We start from the raw sequence: 8,535 nt of genomic DNA on the forward strand, positions 1-8,535 counted from the left end.
CTGGAAGGAAATGCTGTCAGAATGCTCAACCGCTGTCGCTCATTCAGCCTACAGAAACTTTCAACCAGTTCTCGCCATGAAGCAACGAGTCGGAGTCAGAGGCCGAGCCTTCTCTGGTCTCTCCTCCACCCGTTATGGGGTCTGAGCTGCCAAAGCCTCTGACAAATTGAACATTTTAGAAAAAGCTGTTGTGTAGCAACTCACTGCCTTCCTGAAGACAAACAATGTATACAAAATGCTTCAGTCTGGTTTAAGATCCCATCGTAGTACTGAGACTGCACTCGTGAAGGTGGTAAAATACCTTTTAATGGTGTCAGCTCGAGGCGCCGCATCTGTCCTTGTGCTCCTAGACCTTAGTGAGGCTTTTGACACCATCAATCACCACCTTCTTTTGGAGAGATTGGAAACCCAAATTGGTAGACACGGACAAGTTCTGGCCTGGTTTAGGTCTTATCTGTCAGAAAGGTATCAGTTTGTCTTTGTGGATGGTTCTCCTCGGACAAATCAACTGTAAGTTTCGGTGTTCCTCAAGGTTCCGTTTTAGGACCACTATTGATTTCACTATATATTTTACCTCTTGGTGATGTCATTCGGAAACATAATGTTAACTTTCACTGCTATGCGGACGATACACAGCTGTACATTTCGATGAAACATGGTTATGTCTGAAACTGTGTTTCAGACATAAGGAAGTGGATGGTGGCAAATGTTTTACTTTTAAACTCGGACAAAACAGAGATGCTTGTTCTAGGTCCCGAGATACAAAGAGATCTTCTGTTGGATCTGATAATTAACCTTGATGGTTGTACAGTCATCTCAAATAAAAATGTGAAGGACCTCGGTGTTACTCTGGACCCTGTTCTCTCTTTTGAAGAACAAATCAAGACTATTTCAAGGACAGCTTTTTTCCATCTTTGTAACAATGCAAAAATCTGAAACTTTACATCCAAAAATGAGGCAAAAAAACTAACCCATGCTTTTGTCACTTCTAGATTAGACAACTGCAATGCTCTACTTTCTGGTTACCTGGATAAAGCACTAAATGAACTTCAGTTAGTGCTAAACACGGCTGCTAGAATCCTGACTAGAACCAAAAAATGTGATCATATTAATCCAGTGCTTGTCTCTCTACACTGGCTTCCTGTTAATGCTAGGGCTGATTTCAAGGTTTTACTGCTAACCTACAAAGCATTACATGGGCTTGCTCCTACCTATCTCTCCGATTTGGTCCTGCTGTACATACCTACACGTACGCTATGGTCACAAGACACAGGCCTCCTTATTGTCCCTAGAATTTCTAAGCAAACAGCTGGAGGCAGGGCTTTCTCCTATAGAGCTCCATTTTTATGGAATGGTCTGCCTATCCATGTGGGAGACGCAGACTCGGTCTCAACCTTTAAGTCTTTATTGAAGACTCATTTCTTCAGTAGGACCTATGATTGAGTGTAGTCTGTCCCAGGGGTGTGAAGGTGAACGGAAAGGCACTGTAGCGACGAACTGCCTTTGCTGTCTCTGCCTGGCCAGTTCCCCTCTCTCCACTGGGATTCTCTGCCTCTAACCCTATTACAGGGGCTGAGTCACTGGCTTACTGGTGCTCTTCCATCCTGTCCCTAGGAGGGATGCATCCCTTGAGTCTCTTGAGTCACTGACGTGATCTTCCTGTCCGGGTTTGGCGCCCCCCTCGGATTCGTGCCGTGGGGGAAATCTTTGTGGGCTATACTCAGCCTTGTCTCATGGTAGTAAGTTGGTGGTTTGAATATATCTCTCTAGTGGTGTGGGGGCTGTACTTTGGAAAAGTGGGTGGGGTTATATCCTGCCTGGTTGGCCCTGTCCGGCGGTATCGTCGGACGGGGACACTGTGTCTCCAAACCCCTCCTGTCTCAGCATCCAGTATTTATGCTTCAATAGTTGATGTATTGTGGGGCTTGGGTCGGTCTGTTATATCTGGAGTATTTCTCCTGTCTTATCCGGTGTCCTGTGTGAACTTAAGTATGCGCCCTCTAATTCTCTCTCTCTCCCTCCCCTCCCGGAGGCCCTGAGCCCTGGGACTAACTGGTTATACCTCAGGACTACCTGGCCTGATGACTCCTTGCTGTCCCCAGTTCACCTGGTCTTGCTGCTGCTCCAGTTTAAACTGTTCTCCCTGTGGCAATGGAGCCCTGAACTGTTAATTGGAAGTGCGACCTTGTCCCAAACCTGCTGTTTACAACTCTCTCTCTCTCTTTCTCTACCGCACCTGCTGTCTCTAACTCTGAATGCTCAGCCATGAAAAGCCAACTGACATTTACTCCTGAGGTGCTGACCTGTTGCACCCTCTACAACCACTGTGACTATTATTATTATTTGACCCTGCTGGTCTTTTATGAACGTTTGAACATCTTAGCCATGTACTATTATAATCTCAACCCGGCACAGCCAAAAGAGGACTGGTCACCCCTCAGAGCCTGGTTCCTTTCTAAATTTCTTCCTATGTTCTGGCCTTTCTCTGGAGTTTTTCCTAGCCACCGTCCTTCCACATCTACAATGCTTGCTGTTTGGGGTTTTAGGCTGGGTTTCTTAATAGCACTTTGTGACATCGGCTGACGTAAAAAGGGCTTTGTATTACATTTGATTGATTGATTGATTGATTGATTGATTGATTGATATATCTATATACAGTTGAAGTCTGAAGTTTACATACACTTAGGTTGGTGTCATTAAAACTATTTTTCAACCACTCCACAAATGTATTGTTAACAAACTATAGTTTTGGAAACTCGGTTCGGACCGAGTTACACAAGTAATTTTTACAGACATATTATTTCACTTATTAGTCACTGTATCACCATTCCAGTGTATCAGAAGTTTACATACACTAAGTTTACTGTCCCTTTAAACAGCTCGTAAAATTGCAGAAAATTGTGTCATGACTTTAGAAGCTTCTGATAGGCTAAGTGACATAATTTGAGTCAATTGGAGGTGAACCTGTGGATGTATTTCAAGGCCTACCTTCAAACTCAGCACCTTTTTGCTTGACATCATGGGAAAATCAAAAGAAATCAGGCAAGACTTCAGAAAAACAATTGTAGACCTCCACAAGTCTGGTTCATCCTGGGGAGCAATTTCCAAACACCTGAAGGTACCACTTTCATCTGTACAAACAATAGTACGCAAGTATAAACACCATGGGACCAAGCAGCAATCATACCGCTCAGGAAAGAGAGGCGTTCTGTCTCCTAGAGATGCTGGAAGATGCTGGAGGAAACAGGTACAAAAGTATCTATTTCCACAGTAAAACGAGTCCTATATTGACATAACCTGAAAGGCCGCTCAGCAAGAGAAAGCTAGACTATGGTTTTCAACTGCACATGGGGAGAAAGATTGTACTTTTTGGAGAAATTTTCTCTGGTCTGAAACAAAAATAGAACTGTTTGGCCATAACGACCATCGTTATTTTTGGAGGAAAAAGGGGGAGGTTTGCAAGCCGAAGAACACCATCCCAACCGAGAAGAACGGAGTTGGCAGCATCATGTTGTGGGGTGCTTTGCTGCAGGAGGGACTGGGGCACTTCACAAAATAGATGGCTTCATGAGAAAGGAAAATTATGTGGATATATTGAAGCATCATCTCAAGACATCAGTCAGGAAGTTAAAGCTAGGTTGCAAATTGGTCTTCCAAATGGACAACGACCCCATGCATACTTCCAAAGTTGTGGCAAAATGGCCTAAGGACAACAAAGTCAAGGTATTGGAGTGACCATCACAAAGACATTACCTTAATCATATAGAAAATGTGTGGGCAGAACTGAAAAAGCGTGTGCAAGGAGGTCTAAAAACCTGACTCAGTTACACCAGCTCTGTCAGGAGGAAGGGGCCAAAATTCAGCCAACTTATTGTGGGAAGCTTGTGGAAGGCTACCCGAAATGTTTGACCCAAGTTAATCAATTTAAAGACAATGCTACCAAATACTAATTCAGTGTATGTAAACTTCTGACCAACTGGTAATGTGTTGAAAGAAATAAAACCTGAAATGAATCATTCTCTCTACTATTACTCTGACATTTCACATTCTTAAAATAAAGTGGTGATCCTAACTGACCTAAAACAGGGAATCCTTACTCTGATTAAATGTAAGGAATTGTGAAAAACTGAGTTTAAATGTATTTGGCTAAGGTGTTTGTAAACTTAGGACTTCAATTGTATGTGACATAGTATGCAATTTTCGGGGACCGCTTTTGGCTCATGAGCGCTACTTCAGAACTACTGGCTAAAAACTATACACTTAAGTACCAAAGAATCTCTTTAATAGTGTTCCTCAAGAGTGGACTGTTCTGACTTGACACAAAAATGCTCACACGCACACATACACACACACACACACACACACACACACACACACACACACACACACACACACACACACACACACACACACACACACACACACACACATGCTGGGTCACCTGCAGGGTCAGACGCAGAGCACACGGTAGTCTTGCTCAAGGGCACAACGGAAGTTTCTTGCTCAAGGGCACAACGGTAGTCGCGGCCATCTCAGATTCCAGCTGCTGCTTCACATTGCAGACTGATCTATTCCTGGCTGACCCAGGATTTAAACCACTAACTCTCACTAAAAGTCACCATTCTCTAGTCACCTTCCCTAACCTAAACCTAAGTGGTGTCCTAATTTAGGATAAGTGTCTAGATTGTCTAACTTTATAGATCATTATAAGTGTCTAGGTAATTATGAATTCTGTGTAAATATGACAGTGAATTACTGGATGAATTGAGCTGTTGTCATGGAAACTATTGGTAGAAGTGCAGGGGGGAATGGTACTGACAGGTTCCTAATGGGCCTCTCTCCTTCTCTCTTTCTCTCCCTCTCTCTCTCCCTCTCTCAAGCACGCAGTCATGGAGAGCCATACACTTCTGTCTATACTGCGGTAATGGACATGTAAGCGTAGGTATTTTCCCCTACTGGATGTCTTTGTACTTTTCCCTCCCTCCCACTTTCTCTCTCTCTCGCTCTTTCATTATTGTCGTCAGCTCTTTTAGTCATTCACTCTTGCCCTTCTGTTGAAAGCCAAGCGGCCTGAGCCTGTTCTTTACAGACGTGTGTTATTATGTCATAACGCAGCAGTCAGGCCAGAAATCCGAACTGGTTCTTTGTGACGTCCTTACCCCTTAGAAGTTGACAATTAAAATGTTTAAGGTAAGGGTTAAGGTTAGAGTTAGAGTTAGAGTTAGGTAAGCGTTATGGTTATGGTTAATGTTAGGGTTAGGATAAGACTATGTATTCATTTTAGGGTTTAGGGTAGAGACGTCCCAAGGACGCCGGATAGCACTGAACCACAGAACCATTTTCTTTCCTTAGCTTCCTCTGTGCATGTATGCATGTGTTTTGGTCATGTGCGTGTGTATATAATGTTTGTGTATTTTGTGCACACATGTCCCAAAGAGTAACGGGAAGAGGGAAAAACAGTAACTGCAGGTCTCTATTAAAGAAACAAAACAGTGAACTGATCTGCCCTGATAGTGTTCTATCATTCTCACAATAAAAAACTACATAATATATTAGGCCAAAGCAGAACTATTTCCCAAAGCATTAATCATTGAAAATCACGTCTTTCCAGCATTCCTATAACAACACACACACACACACACATGCACACACAAACATATACACACACAGACATACACACGCACAAGTACATACATTAATCATTTAGAAGTAACGTATTTTCCAACAGTCCTGCTCCTTGCTAGCACCTCTCCCCTGTGTCTGCTTTGGCAGCCTGTCAATATGCCCTAACCCAGTTCAACAATACTGGAGTTAATAACACACAGTTACACACCACAATGCTACAGAAAAACAACACACACACAAACACACACCGAGCACACACTCTAACACACTAGCACACACAGCCTAATAGAATAATTAACCTTTTTCCTTTCAATTATGATTATGAGCTAATGAGGCTAACGAGGAAGTCTGGGTTGAACTCATACAGCGTGTGTGTGTGTGTGTGTGCGCGCGCGCGTGCGATGAAAAGCCCTGTGCTCTTTCTTTCGCTTTGTTCTTAGAGAAAGAAATTACTTTCTAAAAATATAATGTATTCACTTCATGCTGAGCAGGACCTCAAAGAGAGTATTTAAACTTTAAATTGTAACTCAGGGCAGACAACTGGGGTGACTTTCTCATATATCTCAATAGCACACACACGCACACACAAAGCACACACACAAACACACACACACACACACACACACACACACACACACAAAGAGTGCCAATGCTGCCCTATTACTCTGTATCCAGGGAGACGAGAGTCCTAGTCTCCATGTTTCTGCCATTGACCCTGCATGCCTGTGCATTTACAGTCTACAACCCTCAAAGACTCAAAGCACGCAAATACACACCTACCTCTACAAAAACAATTGTCAAAAAATTAGATACAATTTTATTCAGAGGACACTTCAGGAGGGTGGTCACATGTGCTAGCAAGGCAGATGCTAGCAAGGCTGAGGTCCTGGTTTCAAGCCTTGTGTGAGCCGAATCAGGAGGAATTGGTGCTCACTAAACAAGCAGCGTGACGTACTTTACACACACACACACACTGTGACCAGTAGATGGCTTTAGAAGGCTTTAGTGGAGATTGCTTGTTTGTGTTTTTATTTCTGGAGGAATTGCTTTCCATCTATAAACTTTCAGGAATTTCAGAGTAACTCTGTCTACGTCTGATCTGACCCTGTCTACAGCCTGTCTAAACCAGAGCCACATGCAGTTTGACACAACCCTGGGACATTCAAATCTAAATATTTTGTGTAGGATACCAGCTCTGTTTATAATGGAATTCCTTTCAGCCATAATCAGTATGCTGTACCTTGCTGAACACAACCCTAATCTGACTAACTATGACTGGTCTGACACTGAACACAGCCCTAATCTGACTGTCTATGACTGGTTTGACTGAACCTTACACTGACTCTGTCTATGACTGGTCTGAGTGGTGGAACTGTGCCTCATTCTATATCTAGATGACTCATGCCATTGTGATGGATAATTGTATCATGTGAAGAGACAGCCTTGAAAATGTTCATCTTGTCTTTCGTGTCATAAATAATCCTTGGTTCCTGCCTGTGCTTGGTAAAGATATGAATGGGGGCGACATGGAGGACCATCTGGCAGAACGCACAGAATATGTTCTATAAGTTAAGATAGGAGACAGTGCCAGACACATGCCGGAACCAACCCTATGTAACTTGTCTGTGTAAGCAGTACATAAGAGATTTAACGGGACTGCCCCGAGAGAGCTCCTGACAGTTGTGTACTCCAGTTAGCTGTTAATAAACAATGATTCATTTAAGATTGACTTCAGATGTCCCTGTTGGTAATTTCCGTGATGTGTAGAATTTCCACGACAATTTGGCGTCACAAACTGGATGATTGATTGTGCCTGCGGAGCTTCCAAGTGGGGGTCTGCGAGGAAAACCAGTGGCACATTTTACGAAGAGTGAGGGAAATTCCTTTCTGACCCAAAGATGATGAGGACCCGCCCACACCAGACCCTTACTGTGAGCTGCCAATGAGGAGACACATCATCCGCAAACAATTGAGGGACACGGCGACTGAATTTCAGTAATCAAATTTAAATGAATCTGTATAAAAAAGAAATAATAAAACTAATAAAATGGAACAATAAAAAGGTATCCATAGTCTTATGAGAAGGCTATTCACTAGTCTTATGTGAGAAGACTAGAGTGAGGGCGTAACCGTACCATGGAAAGCCCCGCTGACAGCTGTCTGTAGGCATTTATAAGAGAAGTGTCTATGTGGTCTGCAACCACTAGTAATAGCACAAGGTGTTTTTGAGCACAGGGTGTTATTGTATATGTATAGGAAATAGCGGCAAAAATAACTGTTGAAAATACATATAGTGGATAGGAAGTAACAACAAAGAACGTGTTTAACTGATTGAAATTTGGATAATAGGCTGATTAATTGAAATTTGGATATAAGCTGATTGAAATTTGGATAACAAGATTGAAATTTGGATAATGTGAGGATTGAAATTTTGAAATTAACCTTGTTGAAACTTAGATAATAGCATATTATTACAATTAAGAATTAAAAACCTCTGAAGTCTACCCCCTCCTTTTTCGAACATTCTGTTAAAAATCGCGCAACAGTTCAGCGTCCTGCTACTCATGCCAGGAATATAGTATATGCATATGATTAGTATGTGTGGATAGAAAACACTCTGAAGTTTCTAAAACTGGTTAAATCACGTCTGTGACTATAACAGAGCGTGTGTTTCATCGAAAAGCGCAAGAAAAACTGGTCACTGAAAGCTGAAAATAATATCCATGCGCCACTTGCATGTATTGTTTAAAGGACACCAAATTAAATAGGGCCTCGGATGCAATTCCTACAGATTCCACACGATGTCGCAATTGTCGTCATTTTCCTGAGAGTTATTTCTTAGTCAAACAAAGGAAAGGCATTCCATTTCTTCCGGTCTCCGACAGGATGTTTTGGAGGAGAGATTTTCGA

This window comes from Oncorhynchus clarkii, chromosome 5, assembly GCF_045791955.1.
Source record: "Oncorhynchus clarkii lewisi isolate Uvic-CL-2024 chromosome 5, UVic_Ocla_1.0, whole genome shotgun sequence".
NCBI lineage: Eukaryota > Metazoa > Chordata > Actinopteri > Salmoniformes > Salmonidae > Oncorhynchus > Oncorhynchus clarkii.